Source organism: Hevea brasiliensis, chromosome 16 (assembly GCF_030052815.1).
Source record: "Hevea brasiliensis isolate MT/VB/25A 57/8 chromosome 16, ASM3005281v1, whole genome shotgun sequence".
Taxonomy (NCBI): Eukaryota; Viridiplantae; Streptophyta; class Magnoliopsida; order Malpighiales; family Euphorbiaceae; genus Hevea; species Hevea brasiliensis.
Genome location: NC_079508.1, coordinates 35,325,825 through 35,347,403, shown reverse-complemented (window position 1 = coordinate 35,347,403; position 21,579 = coordinate 35,325,825). Strand labels below are relative to the sequence as shown.

The 21,579-nt window shown below is 34.4% G+C and overlaps 1 pseudogene; it reads left to right on the top strand.

The window, feature by feature from the left end:
- The first annotated feature begins 15,707 nt into the window (after positions 1–15,707).
- Positions 15,708–18,828, top strand: LOC131174600 (G-type lectin S-receptor-like serine/threonine-protein kinase LECRK3; annotated as a pseudogene).
- The last annotated feature ends 2,751 nt before the right edge of the window (positions 18,829–21,579 follow it).

Sequence of the window (21,579 nt, the reverse complement as noted above, 5' to 3'; positions counted from 1 at the left end):
TTATTCATAATTAATATCATAAACATGGAAATTAGATCCAAGGGGAAATGTATCTTTATAAGATACTTAAAATAATCAAAGGACAAGTATTTATGGGTGAACAAGATAATGGCACAATAACTGAATTTGAATTGGGAGATGTCACACTTTCAGAGAAATAGCCTTCCTCAATAGGGTAGGATAGGTAATGATACATCTCTATATAAAATTGTGGACCATACTGTTTTCGCTATGCAACCTCAAATGGATTCTTTTCCAAGTGTGAGAGTATTTTGTCAAGGAATTGGTTTCTATTAACCCTAAAATACCACCTATAGTGAATCCATCAGATATTGCTGGTCATAGTGGGAGTAACAATAACATTGATGAATCTATATATCAATCTCAACCACGACGATCTAGTCATAGACATGCGCCCCATCATCATTTTGAGATCAAAGGGAAAGCATTTATAGTTGCTCCATAAGATAAAGAAAGAGTTGATTGTTGTTACATCCCTCATAATCATAAGTACATGCCTCATCTGCTCTGCTAAGGACAAATGGATTAATGCAATGGAATTGGTTGATTTATCGAAAATGAGCAAATGGGAAAAGTCCTTTATGCTAATGTATTTGGTAGTCTAATATATGTTATGGCATGTTCTAGACTTGATATCTGCCATGCTGTTAGGATGGTTGGTAGATACAAATTCAATTTAGGGCATAAATATTGAAAAACAGTTAAGAGGATACTAGGGTATGTATAAGCATATTAATATTAAACATATTTTTGTTAGAGACATGATTGCAAAGAAAGAGGTGAATATGCAGTACATATCTGCACATGATTTGATAGAAAATCTCTTTTATGAAACCTAATATAAAAGATGTTTACAATACACATATTAAGTCATTGGGTTTGCGTAGATGTTAATGTACATGTATTATGTATTTTTTTCCAAACATGTTCATATGCTTAAATTTTTTTTGTTGATTCATATACATATGTGTGTATATATGTTTGAAACATATATTAGAACTTGAGAAGTATGCTGGATAAATAAAAAGATTGGCCTTCTCACACAGACATTGCCTCCATAGCTTTAGTGTTGGATGGGGATGAGACAGTTGTAAGTTTATTATTATTTATGCGATAATAATAATAAAGAGCTCAAAGCTTATAACATGAAATGTTGCCTTAGAAAAGAGGTAAAGAACTAGGGTCATTGTAAGCTAAGTAATTGCATTGATAATATGTGATTTGAGTCACATTATCTATCTTAAAACGCTATATGTGAGTTCTAAAGTGAAAGAGTAGACAAGTGAACTCAATGTTAGACAGTGGGGTATTTGAAATATTATCTGTATGGTATTTAATAAAGACATATCTCCATGGGAAAGGAGTAAGTACCATAGCATATGATTCATATCACATGTGTGATTTATATCCATGAAGGGGAATACAAGTGTGATCTCTATTTGATATTGCTGAGACCCTAAAGATTATAAGTAATCTTTTTCTAGTACCCTCATGACTCTAATCAGTTATTCAAAACTTAGTTTAATGTTTGCTATGTTAGGGTGTTGCTAAAGGATTGAGAGATTTGATCTAGAGGGGCATTAAAAGCAAGTTAAGTTAAGACTAAGAATATCATGAAAAGAGAAAGATCATTGGAATTGTCACATTATTTGTGTTCAGCCGGCTAATTATGTTTATCTTTGAGATAAAGACATAATTATGAACTTAGGATATGTGAATGAGATTGAAAGAGATTTGAATGTGATAAATAATTTAGGGTGATGCATATTTTATCTACTTTAAGCTCCATTAATCGAGATGTTATGTGACACCCCTTACCTGTCTACAGTATAGCCGAGCAAGATATGCCACGCAGTGTACCGGAACACCCTATTTTAATTCAATCATTTTTTATTCTTCCTAATTTATTTTTTTCATAGTTATGAAGTACAATTTATGAAATATAATTCATTTAAGTCATTTATTGAAATTATAATTTATTTGAGGTTTCGAAAATTTTATAGAAAATCCAGCAAAGTACCGGCTAAAAATGGAGAAAACAGTTCTTCGGAACCTGTGAAAAACACTTCCAATAATCATTTCCAATCATTCTCAAACTCCAATAACCATCAACATGGTCTCAACATTAGCAATCGTTTCAAGTTCTCAACATTAATCCACAATTTCATTCAAAGTCAAAATCAACTAAAATTTCATGAAGATATTATCAAATTATATTAATTAACAAAATTCTTCAAATATGTATATCAACATATGATTACATAAATTTACTATTTACATGAGTTCATAATTTACAAATCACAAACTACTACCTATTACAAAATGCAAAAACATAATTTCAAAAGGGACCTAAAGGTCCTACCACTGATGCACTGTAGATGAGAGGTGACTCTGACTCTAGGCGGATCTGTGACCTCACCCAGTTTGTGGTCTGCTAGGCTCTCTGTCTGTCTCTCCAGAACCTACGTGTAGCAAAAAGCGATGCGCTAAGCAATAATGCTTAGTGGTGCCAATAATAAAATAAAAAGAACTAATAAAAAAATAAATATGCAGTGAGTATATTGATGTCTTATGCAGACAAATTTTTGATAATTATTGGTAGTCTTATTTATTTGGTACTTGTTATATTCATTATTTCATTAAATTTATCAAATTTCATTTTTGGTTGCCCAAGTAACCTATACTGGATGACTGGAATAGATAAACGGGTAAACTGGCACTGGGTATCTAGTACCTCGGGCCGTCACACCATCGGTCACATTGTATCTCCCGATGTGCAACAGAACAGCTAATGAGCTGTAATAAATATTAGGCACAAGGCCAAGTATCAACACAATGATAGAATGGCTAAAAGCCATAAAATCACAGAATGGCATAATGCCATGTGCAGTACTGTTAACTGAACCCTATTGGCATGCCAACCTATCAAAACCAATCTTGCTAGGTGTACTAGGGCATGTTACACTTTTAAATTGTACAATTCTTGAAATTTAAGTTTAGGTGTTACTATTCATTTCATTAGTCAACTAAAATGTTGACTTTTGCATAGACAATAGGTACATTGGTTCTAATACTCCCAACATACCACATTTTGCATTCTAAAAATGTTGGTATTGGTTGCCAATACTATTCTAAGCTTAGTGTTAGTTATTCAAAATTTTCAGATTTCAAGCTTCATATTTACTGTTTCATTGGTCATTTGTACAGTAGGAATTTGGCAAAATTGTCTTCATAAAAGTTGTTCCTTATTTTGTCTAGTTATATTTCCTTTTTTGAATCACTCCATTTGGAGTTTTTTAGCTCAAGTTATGGCCTAAACACCATAACTGGCCGGATTGGACAGAATCCAAAATTCTGGGCAAAACTGGTTCTGCCAGATTTGGTAACCTAAGTTTGGTTGGCAATTTGACTAGGTTATGGTCAGAATTTAGATTTGTGTTCTTCATTAAAGTTTTAGGTCTATGTCTCAGCTTTCTGCTGCTAAAATTTCAGGTCAATTGAACCTTTCTATGCTGAGTTATGACCAAATGAATAAATACTGTTCATTTAGTCATTTTGCCCAGGCAGACTGCAGGTCACCCGGATTAGGGTAATTTTTAGGCTAACTTGGTTTGGTTTTCTGGACAGGGTTTCTTCACCAAAGTTGTGCCATTATGTGTCTAGTTTCATGTCCAATTGGCCTTGCACCAATTGAACCTCTACAACTCCAGTTATTGCTGTCCAAAGCTGCTGGACTCATGCCCAGTCCTGCAGGTCACCAAGGGCAGCCATACTAACCTCAATTCCCATTACACAAACCACTTCATTTCTTGTTTACACATAACTAAATGGTTACTAATCGACCATTAAAACTTACTTTCACCAACACATGAACAAGATCCAAGTTTTTGTGTCCAAACCCTAACTCCAACAACTAAAATTTTCATACACATACAATCCATAGTTTACAACACCAACATCATGTTCAATGGCAGCCATACACAAAATTTTTAGAATAAATTGGCACTAACCTTGACTTAGGCACTTTCCAAGCTTAAAAACTTCACTTTCTTCCTTTCAAATTGCTGCCCAAAGCTTGCTCTAGTGGTAGGGATAATTTTTAATGAAGGCAAGTTAGGGTTTTGAGGTGGTTTAAGGTGGGAATTGAAGCTTTAGTGGAGCTTTCATGGAGGAAAGGGGTGGAAGGGAAGAGACTGCTGGTTTCTTGGTGAGAATGGCTATTGAGTTTTTTTTTGGGTTTTTGCTGTATTCTTATCCACTTTTTATTAGTTAATTTAAGTGTTAATTAAATATGATTGGTGGGTAAGTGTTTAATGATATCATATGATGTCATAATTGGTATTTTCTTCCATTTTCTTTTCTTCTCTTCTCTACTCATTTTCAACTTAATTTTTAGCAATATTTATTCACATTTTGTGTCATAATAATTATTTACTTAACTGGACAAGTCGGCCAAAAATCACTTCTAAAGGCGAAATAACCAAAATGCCCTCCGTTTGGCTTAACAGACCAAAATTGTCTGTGTAGATTGAAAAATTTTTCTAAGCATTTTCTTGGCATTCTAATGCCATAGGAACCTCAATGAACCTTCTCTGGAGCCTCAAAAATTATTTTATGAATTTTCCCCTGGGTCTAGGGCTCCTAGTTGCGAGAACCGCAACTTCCCACTAGGTTAGCCATCGCTAGGGCACCGGCTCATTTAACTTGGTTCTATATTATTTCTAAAATTTTTCCTAAATTTTTCTTATTAATATTTGAGTTAATTATGGTTCCTCACTTTAGTTTAAATATTTTTCTGGATGTTCTAGCTGTCCAGATGTTCTAGCTGTCCGGACCGACACTGGTCACCGGAACAGAAGAATGTACGGAATTGCTACAGTGAGGGTGTTATAACTCTTCCCCTCTAATTTAAATTTCGTCCTCGAAATTTACCTAATGCAAACAGTTGAGGGAACTGTTGCCTCATCGTCTCTTCACTTTCCCAAGTTGCCTCCTCAGTGCTGTGGTGCCTCCAAAGCACTTTCATCAATAGAATCTGCTTATTCCTCAACTCTTTTACTTCCCGAGCCAGGATCTGTATGGGTTCTTCTTCATATGTCAAATCCAGTTGTACTTCAATTTCTTCCATGGAGATGACATGTGAAGGATCTGAGTGGTATTTTCTTAGCATAGACACGTGGAACACATTATGGATCTTGTCCAGCTGTGGTGGTAAAGCTAGCTTATAGGCCACTGGACCCACACGTTCAATGACTTCATATGGGCCAATGAACCTAGGGCTTAACTTATCTTTTCTTCCAAACCTCAGTACCTTCTTCCACGGTGACACCTTGAGGAACACTTTATCGCCAACCATATATTCTATTTCTTTTCTCTTCAGGTCAGCATAAGATTTTTATCTGTCTGATGCAACCTTCAGATTGGCTTTGATTAGTTTTACTTTCTCCTCAATCTGTTTCATCAAGTCTGGCCCTACTAGTTTATCTTCACCCAATTCAGTCCAGCACACTGGTGTTCTACATTTCCTCCCATACAGTGCTTCATACGGGGCCATTTGGATACTAGCTTGGTAGCTATTGTTGTATGCAAATTCTGCCAGTGGAAGGTATCTATCCCAACTTCCCTCAAACTCAATGACACAACTCCTCAGCATATCCTCAAGGACCTGACATATATTTCATGTTATTATTATCATTTCAGTTCAATATTTGTATTAGTTCAATTGGTTTCAATTGCTTACCTGGATTACTCTTTCTGATTGCCCATCCGTCTGAGGATGGAAAACTGTGTTGAAATGGAGTTGTATACCTAAGGATTCATACAACTTCTTCCAAAATCTCGATGTAAACCTTGGGTCTCGATCAGATATGATGGAAAGTGGGATTCCATGCAGTCTAACTATCTCACTGATATACAATTCTGCTAACTTCTCCAGTGAGTAGTCAGTCCTAACTGGCAAAAAGTGTGCTGACTTCGTCAATCTATCTACTATCACCCATACTGCATCATGCTTCTTCTGGGTGAGAGGTAGACCACTTACAAAATCTATGGTGACCCGATCCCATTTCCATTCAGGTATGCATATAGGCTGTAGCAAACCCGATGGAGCTTGATGTTCTGCCTTGACTTGCTGACATGTCAAGCATTTAGTCACATAGTCAGCTATGTCCTTCTTCATACCAGGCCACCAATAATGAAGCTTCAGATCATGATACATTTTTATACTTTGTGGGTGCATAGCATAAACACTGGTATGTTCCTCTTTCAGGATATTGGCTTTCAATTCCCCATCATCTGGTACACATAATCTTCCTTTGTAGTATAGACACCCATCTATTTTCACTTCATAGTCAGTTTCTTTCCCTTCTAGGATTTTTCTCATAATAGCCTTTAGCTTCTCATCTACCTTCTGCCCATCTAAAATCTGCTGTAGCAGGTTTGGCCTCACTTGTAACTTAGCCAAAATAGCTCCATCTCGAGCCAAAGATAAACGGGCATTCAATGATCTCAAAGCTGTGATGGATTTTTTGCTCAAAGCATCAGCAACTACATTTGCCTTCCCAGGATGGTAATCAATTACACAATCATAGTCCTTCAGGAACTCAATCCATCGCCTCTATCTAAGGTTGAGCTCCTTCTAGGTTGGCAAGTATTTCAAACTTTTGTGATCTATGTAAATATAGCACTTTTCACCATACAAGTAGTGCCTCCATATCTTCAGTGCGAAGATAATTGCTGCAAGTTCTAGATCATGGGTAGGGTAATTCTGTTCATGTGGCCTTAGCTGCCTAGAAGCATAAGCGACCACCTTCTCCTCTTGCATCAATACACACCCTAACCCATTATGAGAGGCATCACTGTAGACCACAAAGTCCTTTCCCGACACTGGCTGTGTTAACACTTGTGCCTTTGTCAACATAGCCTTCAACTTCTCAAAACTGGTCTGACACTTGTCATTCTAGTCAAATCTGACATTCTTATGTAACAACTTAGTCATTGGAGCAGTTATTAAAGAAAATCCCTTCACAAATCTTCTGTAATACCCAGCTAGCCCCAAGAAACTTCTGACCTCACTTGTATTCCTGGGAGGCTTCCATTCCATCACTACTTCTATTTTCTTGGGATCCACTCTAATCCCATCAACTGACACTATGTGTCCAAGGAATGCAATTTCATTTAACCAGAAGTCACACTTAGACAACTTAGCATACAGCTTATTTTCTCTCAGGGTTTGCAGAACAACCCTTAAATGCTCATCATGTTCTTCCCCGGTCTTGGAATATACCAAAATATCATCAATAAAGACCACTACAAACCGATCTAGGTATGGATGGAAGATACGATTCATAAGGTCCATGAATGCTGCTGGTGCATTTGTTAGGCCAAAGGGCATCACCAGAAACTCATAATGCCCATACCAGGTCCTGAATGCAGTCTTTGGCATATCTGCATCTTTCAACCTCAACTGATGATACCCTGATCTGAGATCAATTTTGGAAAATACTCCTGCTCCCTTCAATTGATCAAACAGATCATCAATTCTAGGCAACGGATATTTGTTCTTCACAGTCACTTTATTCAACTGCCGGTAATCGATGCATAACCTCAAAGTTCCATCCTTCATTTTCACATACAGCACTGGAGCTCCCCATGGTGACACACTAGGGCGTATGAACCCCTTATCCAGTAACTCCTGTAACTAGATTTTCAGTTCCTTCAATTCTGTGGATGCCATCCTATAAGGAGCAATAGAGATTGGTGCTGTACCCAGCAGTATCTCAATAGCAAATTCAACTTCCCTTTCTGGTGGCAAGCCAGGCAATTCTTCAGGGAACACATCTGGGAAGTCTCTTACTGTGGGTATGTCACATAGATCTGGCTTAGCCTGCCTAGTATCCACCACATGTGCTAGGTAGGCTTCACATCATTTTCTCATCAGTTTTCTTGCAACTGTGGCTGAGATGACATTGGACAAGAAATCTGTCCTTTCCCCCACAACTGTAATCTCATTACCCTCAGGATTTTTCAAAGAAATTCTCTTCAATTTACAATCAACCATTGCCTAATGATGTGACAATCAGTCCATTCCCAAAATCACGTCAAACTCATGGAAAGGCAACTCAATCAGGTCTGCCAAGAATTCATACCCCTGAATCCTTAACGGGTAACCTTTGTACACTTTGTTCACCATTACACTGTGGCCTAATGGATTAGTGACTAGAATGTCTTGGTCACTCTCCCCTACCAGTATCTCTCTTTCTACAGGTAAGTTGATGCAGATGTATGAATGAGTGGATCATGGATCCACCAATGCATGCACAGATGTATTGCAGAGGGAGAATGTACCCCTGATGACGTCCGAGGCATCTTGCTCCTCTTGAGCTCTTATGGCATAGGCTCTGGCAGGTGGTCTGCCCTCAGGCCTCTCTGCTGGCTCAGATGCAGGCCTCTGTGATAGTCCCACTGTCTCAGATTTGCCAGATTTCCTACCCCTTTGTGGTGCAGGAGCAGGTCTGTCTGCTTGTGTTGGAGTAGTTATAGTAGTTCTGCGTGGACAGTTCCTCAGCTGATGCTCTGTCGACCCACACCTTAAGCAAGTACCAGTCACTCTCCAACACTCTCCCTTATGCCACTTCAGGCAATGTGGACATACATAAGAAGCTGGGGCTGGTCCCCTGAACCCCGTCCCTGGAGAGCTGCCCACTGATGGTGTGGACTGACCTCTCATAGGGGTGAACTGTGGCCTGGGCCCCTGGGACTGACCTTAACCTTATGGTTGACCTAAACTCTGTGCAGGTGGACCTTTGAACTTCTTCCCAGGTGCAGGAGATGAACTATACTGACCCGGGCCCCTCTTCTACTGTCTCTCTCTTCTGGTCTGTTCACTTATTCTAACCTTTTCAACTTTTATAGCAGCTTCCACTAACTTGGTTAAGTCCGTAATTTCCAAGGCAGTAATCATGATCTTTATGTTATCATTTAATCCCTCTTCAAATATCTTACACCTCTCAGCTTCATTAGGGACTATCTCCCTTCCATAGTGGCTCAGTCTAACAAATTCCTTTTCATACTTGGCCACTGTTAACTGTCTCTGCCTCAAGTTAATGAACTCTCTTTTTCTCTCTTCCAGGTATACACTACCCACATATTTTTTCTTGAATTCTGAGAGGAAGAAGTCCCAAGTTATTAGTTCTAGTTGCACTTCACTTGACACTGTATCCCACCATTGGTAGGCATCATCTTGTAACAGATATACAGCAGCTTTTAGATTTTGTTCAGGAGTACAGTGCAGTTGTTTTAAAACTCTACCAGTTCGGTTCAACCAATTTTTGGCTGCAAAAGAATCATCTTCTCTCTTGCCAAAAAAATCCACTGCTCCAAATTTCTTTAGTCTTTCCAGATGTGATTTCTGTTGTGGAGGTGGTAGTGGTGGTGGCATTACCCCAGCCATTTGTCTGAAGAATTCGGCCATTTGCTGGAACATGGCCTGTGGAGGCTGAGTAGGCTCACTGAGCCGGGCAGAGTTCTCCCTACCCCGCCTCACCGCAGTGGAGCATGACTCTCCACTTCCTCCTCAACTGCCCTCTGAGATGTGGGGTCCATATCCTAATCAAAATAACAAAGATAAACAGATCTGCATTAGTGTCACCTCGACTCTTACAAATACAATGCATGGTATGGACTCAATCTAGGCCCATAAACGCCTAAACCGTGCTCTGATACCACTCAATGTGATACCCCTTACCCGTCTACAGTGTAGCCGAGTAAGATATGCCACACAGTGTACCGGAACACCCTATTTTAATTCAATCATTTTTTATTCTTCCTAATTTATTTTTTTCATAGTTATGAAGTACAATTTATGAAATATAATTCATTTAAGTCATTTATTGAAATTATAATTTATTTGAGGTTCCGAAAATTTTACACAAAATCCGACAGAGTATCGGTTAAAAATGGAGAAAATAGTTCTTCGAAACCTATGAAAAACACTTCCAATAATCATTTCCAATCATTCTCAAACTCCAATAACCATCAACATGGTCTCAACATTAGCAATCATTTCAAGTTCTCAACATTAATCCACAATTTCATTCGAATTCAAAATCAACTAAAATTTCATGAAGATATTCTCAAATTATATTAATTAACAAAATTCTTCAAATATGTACATCAACATATAATTATATAAATTTACTATTTACATGAGTTTATAATTTACAAATCACAAACTACTACCTATTACAAAATGCAAAAACATAATTTCAAAAGGGATCTAAAGGTCCTTCCACTGATGCACTATAGATGAGAGGTGACTCTGACTCTAGGCAGATTTATAACCTCACCCAGTTTGTGGTCTGCTGGGCTCTCTGTCTGTCTCTCCAGAACCTAAGTGTAGTAAAAAGTGACTCGCTAAGCAATAATGCTTAGTGGTGCCAATAATAAAATAAAAAGAACTAATAAAAAAATAAATATACAGTGAGTGTATTGATGTCTCATGCAGACAAATTTTTGATAATTATTAGTAGTCTTATTTATTTGGTACTTGTTATATTCATTATTTCATTAAATTTATCAACTTTCATTTTTGGTTGCCCAAGTAACCTATATTGGATGACTAGAATGGATAAACGGGTAAACTGGCACTGGGTATCTAGTGCCTCGGGCCATCACACTATCGGTTACATATGTATCTCCCGGTGTGCAACAGAACAGCTAATGAGCTGTAATAAATATTAAGCACAAGGCCAAGTATCAACACAATGTCAGAATGGCTAAAAGCTATAAAATCACAGAATGACATAATGCCATATGCAGTACTGCTAACTGAACCCTATTGGCATGCCAACCTATCAAAACCAACCTTGCTAGGTGTACTAGAGCATGTTACACTTTTAAATTGTACAATTCTTGAAATTTAAGCTTAGGTGTTACTATTCATTTTATTAGTCAACTAAAATATTGACTTTTGCATAGACAATGGGTACATTAGTTCTAATACTCTCAACATACCACATTTTGCATTCTAAAATTGTTGGTATTGGTTGCCAATACCATTTCTAAGCTTAGTGTTAGTTATTCAAAATTTTTAGATTTCAAGCCTCATATTTACTGTTCCATTGGCCATTTGTACAATAGGAATTTGGCAAAATTGTCTTTATGAAAGTTGTTCCTTATTTTGTCTAGTTATATTTCCTTTTTTGAATCACTCCATTTGGAGTTTTGTAGCTTAAGTTATGGCCTAAACACTATAACTGGCCAGATTGAACAGAATCCAAAATTCTGAGCAAAACTAGTTCTGCTAGATTTGGTAACCTAAGTTTGGTTGGCAATTTGACTAGGTTATGGTCAGAATTTGGATTTGTGTTCTTCATGAACGTTTTAGGTCTATGTCTCACATTTCTGCTGGTAAAATTTCAGGTTAATTGGACCTTTCTACACTGAGTTATGACCAAATGAATAAATACTGTTCATTTAGTCATTTTGCCTAGGCAGACTGCAGGTCACCCAGATTAGGGCAATTTTTAAGCTAACTTGGTTTGGTTTTCTGGGTAGGGTTTCTTCACCGAAGTTGTGCCATTATGTGTCTAGTTTCATGTCCAATTGGCCTTGCACCAATTAAACCTCTACAACTCCAGTTATTTTTGCCTAAAGCTGCTGGACTCATGCCCAGTCCTGCAGGTCACCAAGGGCAGCCATACTAACCTCAATTCCCACTACGCAAACCACTTCATTTCTTGTTTACACAAAACCAAATGGTCACTAATTGACCATTAAAACTTACTTTCACCAACACATGAACAAGATCTAAGTTTTTGTGTCCAAACCCTAACTCCAACAACTAAAATTTTCATACACATACAATCCATAGTTTATAACAACAACATCATGTTCAATGGCAGCCATACACAAAATTTTTAGAATAAATTGGCACTAACCTTGACTTAGGCACTTTCCAAGGCTTAAAAACTTCACTTTCTTCCTTTCAAATTGCTACCCAAAGCTTGCTCTAGTGGTAGGGATAATTTTTAATGAAGGCAAGTTAGGGTTTTGAGGTGGTTTAAGGTGGGAATTGAAGCTTTAGTGGAGCTTTCATGGAGGAAAGGGGTGGAACGGAAGAGACGGCTAGTTTTTTGGTGAGAATGGTTGCTGAGTTTTTTTTGGGTTTTTGCTATATTCTTATCCACTTTTTATTAGTTAATTTAAGTGTTAATTAAATATGATTGGTGGGTAAGTGTTTAATGACATCATATGATGTCATAATTGGTATTTTCTTCCATTTTCTTTTCTTCTCTTCTCTACTTATTTTCAATTTAATTTTTAGCAATATTTATTCACATTTTGTGTCATAATAATTATTTACTTAACTGGACAAGTCGGCCAAAAATCATCTCTGAAGGCCAAATGACCAAAATGCCTTCCGTTTGGCTTAACAGACCAAAATTGTCTGTATCGATTGAAAAATTTTTCTAAGTATTTTCTTGACATTCTAATGCCATAGGAACCTCAATGACCCTTCTCTGGAGTCTCAAAAATTATTTTATGAATTTTCCCCCGGGTCTAGGGCTCCTAGTTGCGAGAACCGCAACTTCCCACTAGGTTACCCATCGCTAGGGCACCGGCTCATTTAACTTGGTTGTATATTATTTCTAAAATTTTTTCTAAATTTTTTTTATTAATATTTGAGTTAATTATGGTTCCTCACTTTAGTTTAAATATTTTTTCGGATGTTCTAGCTGTCCAGACGGACACTGATCACCGAAACAGTAGAATGTACGGAATTGCTACAGTGAGGGTGTTACATGTTACATTACCTTAACAGATATATAACAATCGAGCTCTCAAATTAGGCATTGATTACACGTTCTATTTGTGAAATGTGAATATTGCATAATTTGAAATGAAAGTTGACCTATCATGTGTGAGTAAGAGATGTTGGAAATATGCTCTAGGTCACTCACGTGGGTCAACCCAAATTCATTAGATTTAAAATCCAAAAGTCATATACATTGTCAAAAGGTGGCAAAATCCAAAAGTCATGTATATTAGTCAAAAGATGTAACTGCATGAAGCGGTGTAACTTTTCTTAATAGTTACATGCATGAAGAGATGTCTCTATTGGCAAAAAGATTGGCACACTTTGAATAACACATATAAGAGCCTTACAAGTCATTTGTAATAAGTAACAAAAGGACAAATAAGTGTGCACCTATATGTGTGCAAGTTTAGCTTGGTTCTTAATCTTTAGAGGCTCTTATTTAAAACAAGTTGTGAAACAATTTGTTTATGCAAATAAGGTACACATTTAGATTGTGAACTAATTTATATATTTCATATTATTTATGTGATTATATGGTAGACTAGTGAAATAAATATGGTAGCGATTTTAGGGTTATATAAACATAGGTTAGAATCTATGTATTAGGTCTTTAATTTTTTTTCACTGATTGACAGAGGCAGGTCCCGTATCGATCACAGTTTGAGATGATTAGATCGGGTAGGGAAGCTCACAACTTTCCCTTTCTCTTTTCTAAAAAAATATAGAGAGCTGAGGGTATTTTATTCATTTTAACTATAATTAACAGTCAATTAGACAGAGGGACTAAGTTGTAGATTTTGCCTTCTTAAGAACTAAATTGCTAGATTTTAAAAATATAAGGTCTAAATTGTAGGTTTTACCAAACCTTATGGACGAAATTGTAATTTATCTACTAAAATCTGGGGATAAAATTTAGATATGAATAAAATTTCTTCAATTTTGAAAAGTTTGGTATAATTGTCCAAAATTAAAAGGTTTAGATAAAATGAACAATAAAATAAAGGTTCAGATTTTTTCATCCAAGAGGCCTAAAAAAATATTTGGTGAAAAGTTTTTCCAAAAGTTTCTATAAATTTTATTGATGGAAGAGTTTTTTTTTTTTTTTTTTAATTAACAAAGTTTAGTCTTTGTAAATTAAAAAAAAAAAAAACTTAGCATGTTATGCATAGAATCAATTTTATATATAAATAAAATTTTGATCCCATAAAAATGCACCACGTAACAATAAATGTCCACCTTGATTAAGAAAAGAATACATCAAACAGAACACTTCACAAGAAATTTCCACTTCTTGATTAGTTTTCAGTACAATTTGCTCCCTTTTTTTTTAATTTTTTTTTAATTCAGTCCATTTTACTTGAGTATTAATTGGGGCAGGCAAACTCTTGGCCCGGTCTTAAAGAATAAATTTCAACAAACCAAGTAGGAAACTTCTTTCTTGAGATGTCAGTTTCCCCAAAATTTCATAATCTTTAGACTTTTACTTTTTAATTTTTCTTAATATCTTTATGCTTTTAATTGATTACAACTTAGCTTGTTGATATCTGTTCCTATCACCAACATTTCTGAAACTCTCAAATTCTCGCTTCCTCCTTTGAATGATTCGATCTTAAGGTGGGCTAGAGGGAGCCTTGGTAACAAAGGTCTTCCCTTTTACTTTATTTTTAGCCTTTTTAATATATATATATATATATATATATATATATATATATATATATATATATATATATATATATATATATATAAGATTATGTTTGTTTCATAAGAAATAATTTGTATATGAAATATATTAATATATTTTTTATAAAAAAAATATTTTTTTATTGTTTGATTGCAATATTAAATTAATAGTAGTTGTTTATTATATGTATATATATATAAGTATTTTTATATTTTAATGAGATTATCAAAATTTAAAAAATGAAAAATGACTTTCTCTGTTGAAACTAACTTAATTTTTTTTTATTAAAAAAATATTTTTCTTTAAGCTATTTTCCTAAGTGCCCTAAGTTTAAGAATGAATACCCCTTCAAGTAAAATCTCAATTAATCATTAAATTTAACATTTTACTAATTTTTTTTTAACTTTATAAGAGAAATTTTATATTGATTTTTTAGAACACACACATGTATATATAATGAGTTTTAGTTTAGTAATATTAGAGTCATCTCTAAAGCCATGAGTGTTAAGTTTCAGTATCAGTTGGAGCCAATTATACAAAAAAAAAAGGGAAATTTAACTTCTATATATAATTGAAAATTTCTTTTAATGCTTTAAATAAATTTCATAGTAATAAAATTTTACAAAAATTAAATTGAAAAAGTGAGGATTGAAATATTAAAATACTAATTTTATTCTAAATTTAGTATTTTAAATTTGGGAAATATATGATTTTATTGGACTATATTTTTTACTTGATTAATTTATATATTTACTATTACTTATTTTTTTATTTATTTTAACATATTAAATTTAATAAAAATCATATTGATAATATACTATAATTGATATTTTTAATAAATTTTTGCAATTTCAATTAAAAATATTGATTGACAAGTAAGTATTTAATAACTTATAATGGTTTTATATTATTTTTAATTTTTTTGATAAATGTACATTGAATATAATTTGTTTTATAAACAAAAATAAAAAATTTAATTTTACATATTAGTAAAGCAAATTAGAAAATTAGAAGTATTTTTCATTTGAGTTAAATTAAGTAATTAGTAAATTATATATTAATGAAATATTCCTTCTTTTTTAATTTACCATCATTATTTATGAATATAATCAAAAATTAAAGGCTTAGCTCTACCACTCAAAATATAATCCATCCAATTTTGCAAATCTAAACTCTGTTTCTGCAATGGCTTCTTCTCTTGCTTGTTTTCTCTTCTTCTTGTTTTTGCTCGCATGTTTATTACTCGCTCAAAATATAGGTATTGAAATGGTGGGAGACTCCCTCACTGTAGGTGATAATGGAGCTCAACCATGGCTTTCTCCTTTAGGGGCTTTTGCTTTTAGGTTTCGTTAGCTTAATAGAAGAGATCTTTACTTGCTTGCTATATGGTATAACAAAATTCCTGACAAAACCATAGTCTAGTATATGTTTCCTCATGAAATTTATTTTACTTAATTTATATGTTTAAAAAATACGTATGGCCTTTTCTCACGAGTAAAATATTTGCATTGACCTAATGTGATCCCAATGTGAAAATAAAAGTGTACCGGTCTGATTGCTAAATAGAACGATTGGAGGGAAAGAAATAACCTAATTTTCTCTTAGGTTCCCAAACTCCACTGGGATGCACTTTGTTAGGATATCTACTTGTTCAGCTTTGTGAAAATTGAAAAAAGCTTGATCGCTTGAGAGAAATTAAAGGTTAGCATGTGTATTGAAAAGTAAATTTATACTTGAAAAGTAAAGGCTGATCATTGGGGAAAAAATTAAATATGTGCATTGAAAAGTGTATTGAGTACTTGACTGGAAAGTAAATTGATTGCTTTGCAGAAAAGTAAATTGATTGCTTGGGAAATGTAAATTTGTGCATTGAAAATGTAAATTAATCATTTTGTAGGAAAATTAAATCATTACTGGAAAAGTAAATTGAGCATTAAAAATTAAAAGGGCTAATTGCTTTAAAAGTAAATATGTGCAAGAATTGTAAATTGGCATTGAAAAGTAAAAGCAATTTAGCAGGAATTGAAATATGAACAAGAAAGTTGTAAATTACATTGAAAGCTAAAGAGATTGCTTATAGGAATTGAAATGTTTACAGAGAAAATGTAAATTACTTACTTGAATTGAAAATAAGAGACTGGAATTAAATCTGATGCTAAACCAAAAAGTAAAAGATCGCTTGAAAATGTAAAGAAATTGTGTTTGTCAGGTGCTGATTGATTGGTTGTGTGTGTTTTGAATGAAGCCCAACACATCTATTTATAGAGGAAGAGTTGCTTAGTGGCCAAGTTTGCCGGTGGCCACTTTCTCCGCTACTTGTCCATACCTCTCACCACTTGCCACTATCCATAACCACCTGTAAACACCCATAACCACTCGTAACCACCCACTTACACCACTACTCCACTATCCCACTTTTCCACTTTCATGCCCATCATCTCTGGTAGATTTTTTTTAGATATTAAATATCTATAACTATCCAATAAATCACACCGATTTATACATGTAATTATTTAATTGGTTCAATGATTAATAATTAATACCCACTGAATGTTAGTCTTCTGCCAACTTGAGCTATGGTTTAGGTCACATTAAATAGACAATTTAATTCAATATTTTGACCTATTAATTAACTAGGGCCTACAAATATTAAAATTAAATTGTGATGTAAATAGTATGCAAATGGAGATGACCTTACACCAGTAAGATCCAAGCTAGAGCTAACTACTGATCATGGGCTAGTTCTCACTAGCCCTTAAGGCATAGAGATTTGGAAAACTGATATCAACTTGGGGGATGTGGTAAATTTTCATGAATGATACAAGCAACCTCATAGTATCAAATTCAGCCTCTGAAATTTTATGGTAGAGCTTTGATCATCCTACTGATATGCTATTACTAGACAGACACCAAGGAGATTGTTGCCTGGACAGACATTGTAGAGTGGTTTCCAAATACTCTATTCTAGACTAATGGAGACCAATTTCTCCAGTGGAACATTTCAGTTTCATTTGATTCTAGATGGGAATGTTGTGCTTAATGCTAATAATTTGCCTACTAGTTTTGCATATGAAGCCTATTTTTGGAGCAATATTGTAGATTCCAACTTGTCAAATGCTGGGTTGCGAGTAGTATGCATAGTTTTATGTGTTGTGAGCAAGGGGTAAACAAGAATTCCTCACTAAAAGAACAGTTGTCCCAGCTACAGAAAATTATCACATAGTAACTCTTAAGTTTGATGGGGTTTCATCTAGTAAACGCGCCCTAAGAAATCTATGGCAATGGAGGAAGTTGGTCTATTATTCATTCAGTGCTGGATAATATCTGCATTGATTTTTCTAGATTAAAAGGAATTGGGCCTTGCGGTTTTATTGGTTTCTACCAACTTAGCAAAGATAGGCGATCAACATGTAGCTACCCACAAAGATTTTCTATACTTGATCCAAATGACAATCATGGAGGATGTAGACTCGATTTTTATACTCAATTTTGCAAAGAAGATGTCTAATTCTCCAAAAGATTTTGATTTCTTAGAGGTGGAGAATATTGATTGGCCAACATTTGATTATAAGAGGTATACACCTTATAATATTAATGAATGCCATAGAGTTTGTAGCAAAGATTGCTTTTGTAATGTTATTGTGTTTGGAGAAGGAACTTGTTAGAAAAAGAAGCTGCCACTCTGAATTGGTAGACAAGATAAAAAAGTTAATGGAAAGGCATTTATAAAACTAAGAAAGGATGATTCTACATGAAGAGAACCTCATTCGGCACCTCTTCCATTCCCTTATGAAAAGAAGAACAAGGATAGTTTGGTCCTTGTGGTGTTTGTCCTCTTAGGAGGCTCTGTGGTTGTTAACTTAGTGTTAAGTTTTTATTCTTTCTTCTTCTACCACAACAAATATAAAAGGATCTCTAAAGGTACAGAAAGAGCTGCAAAATCCAATTTGTTGTGCTTTAGCTATGAGTAGCTCTTTATCACAACAGATGGCTTTAAAGAAGTGGTAGGAAGGGGATCTTTTAGCATAGTTTATAACAAGGTAGTAGAAATGGTACTACAATTCCAATTACAGTCAAGAAATTTGAAAAAATAGTTAAGTAAGGTGAGAAAGAATTCAGGACTGAAGTTAAAGTGATTGGCCAAACACACCACAAGAATTTAGTCGAACTTATAGGATTTTATTATGAGGGACAACACGGATTGTTAATATACAAGTTATCTTGGGATCAAATCTCTAATTCCACTTGTTGGGTCAAAGCTTTGATACCACTGACAACAGAGATTAAATACTGTAATAATAATTAATAAAAATGACATAACAAAATTTAACATGGTTCACCCTAAATTTTAGGCTATGCCATGGCCAAACTCCGAATAAATCTTCCACCATTACAAATAGAAGGTTCAAAGAGATATTTACAAATGAGATAAATGCTAAAAATAGTGGCACTCAAAGTGCTTCCCAAAACACCACTAATAATTTCCTCACTATTTTTATCACTCCCCTTTTTAGGAAACTTTCCTAAATCTCACATAAACTCTCTTTTTCAAAATTTCATCAAATTAAGCTATAAGCTTTGGATTACCTTTTAGGAATTTGAGTAATGCTACTCACCCAAATCTCACTCTTCTATGCCAGAGCACCTAGTCCTATCTTATTCCATTTATGGTCAATTCTATTTCATTGTAATTTAATTAAGGAAAATTTTTAAATGAAAACTGTAAGAGTTTCCCCATATTATTAACATTTGACTTGTTAAAAATCTGACCTATTAACAATATTCACATCATAAAGTCTCATATTCACAATAATTTCAGCATCTCAATTCATATCTTCAATTCTCATCCATTTCCATACATAAATTTCCTTCATTAAAATTATTTCCAAATTATACATATTTACTGTACATCTCAAAAATTCAAAATTACAAACTTTATATTTAATTTTTATACATCATGAGCATGCATTTTTGTGGAGCAACTGGTATCTGCCAAGATTATGTACTGAGGTGACAGTGAATTCTACTTCATATCTATGCCAAAAGTTTCTGTCCAAGCCTACTGGTTCTTATCTTCTGAACCTGCGCGAGAAAAAACTATTGCGCTAAGCATTTTTACTTAGCGGTGCACTAACATATTGACATTTCCTTATACAAAATAAAAATAATATCACACTTGTATGAAGTAAGAAAATGCTCATTTAAATATTCATAATCATTTCAAGAAGAATGTAGAGTCTGTAACATAAAATCTTGTAGTCGTTTTACAATATTTTATCATATTTTATTTGGAATTGTTGTCTTTATGATCACAATTGAAAGATTTACTCCAGTACTCATAGTAACCTATGACAGACGGCGTATAGATTGGATAGTGGGACTTATGACATTGACCACTCAATGGCTCTGATCGGATTAGCATAGGCTTTCATTTTTGGTACTGACCACTCGGTGGCTCTGATCAATATAACACTAATTTTCATTCTTGGTATTGACCACTTGGTAGCTCTGATTGGTATAACACTGATTTTCATTTTTGGTATTGACCACTCGGTGGCTTTGACCATTAACATGCCCACTTATCCAATCCTATACCCATTGTTTAGGCTTACTTAGCTCATCTTTCATAATTTCCAGATTTGGTACTTCAACTTCCTTAATAGATTTGGCCAAGGTATAGCGGGAATTAGGCCATAAATTCTTTATGAGAATTATATATCTATGTCTTATATTCATTTTGGTTTTAGAATCATTCAATTTGCATTTGTGTAGCTTGAGTTATGGCTATTTTTCCAAATTTGTTCAAGTGACCAAATCTCAGGTTTTAGGTCACTTTCAGAATCCCGACAGATTTGTGGACTAATTTTTTAAAGCCAATTTGAATATGTTATAGCCATATTTTAGCATTATAGTCTTCATATGAATTGTTTCCCTATGTCTCAGGATTACATAGGTTCAAGAATTACTCAATTTGGAGTTTTGTAGAGTGAGTTATGCTCAATTTAGCTGTTCATTTGGTCAATTTTTAGGGTTCCAAAATTTGCATTTTTGGATTTCAGTCCTAACTCAGATATTTTCTAGTCAGTTTTAAGTCAAGTTTTCTTCATGAAAATTGTTCCTCTATATCTTAGCTTTCCAATAGGTTAAATTTTACCTCATTTGGACTTATATACAGTGAGTTATGTTCAAATAAATAGGACAGGTTCAGGGGCACTACTAAACTAATTACTGGACAGGTTCTAGGCAGTTTTTGGAGCCCAGATTTGAACAAGTTACAATCAGAATTTATCATTTTATTCTTCAGGAAAGTTATTCCTTTATGTCTTAGCTTTTCAACAAATCAAGAATCATATCATTTGGAGTTTCCTAGGGTAAGTTATACCCATTTAATCTAGACTATTTAGGGTGCCCTACATCTAGGTTTCAGGTTTAGTGACTCAACTTCTAGCAATTATTTCAAGTATCTAAACATAGAATTTAGGCAACCAATCTTCATGAAAGTTTGAGTACATTGTCTTATCTTTAATTTCTAGCTAGTTTCACATCAATTGGAGTTATGTAGCTCAAGTTATAAGCATCTAATCTCACTAGACTCAAGCTGTCCAGATTTAGTAATAAATGCACAATATCAACCTACTCAATTTTCTCACCAAATCACTAATGTTTCTCCATAAATACTCATAAAATAATCATAAAACAAACATAATAACATCAAATAGGTTTCATATAAAGAAATCTCTAAATTTAATAGAAACCCTAACTAAAGTTGTAATAACTTTTAAATTCAAGAGAGATTCTTAGCACTAACCTTGATTTCAGGTCCTACTCACTCTAATCACCCTTCAATTCACCAAGAACTTAGTTTCCCTTTTCTTGGTCTCCCAACCAGATGTCCTTCCTTCTCTAATCTTCCAAATTTCCTTGAATTCTTGCTTGCTCTCTTCAACTTAGGGCTTGATGTTTGATTTTCTCTTAATTTTTCTTGAAATTTATGGTGGAATTTATGGGATTCAAGCTTGGGTTGACGCTTTTATGGAGGGATAGTGAGAGAGAGAGG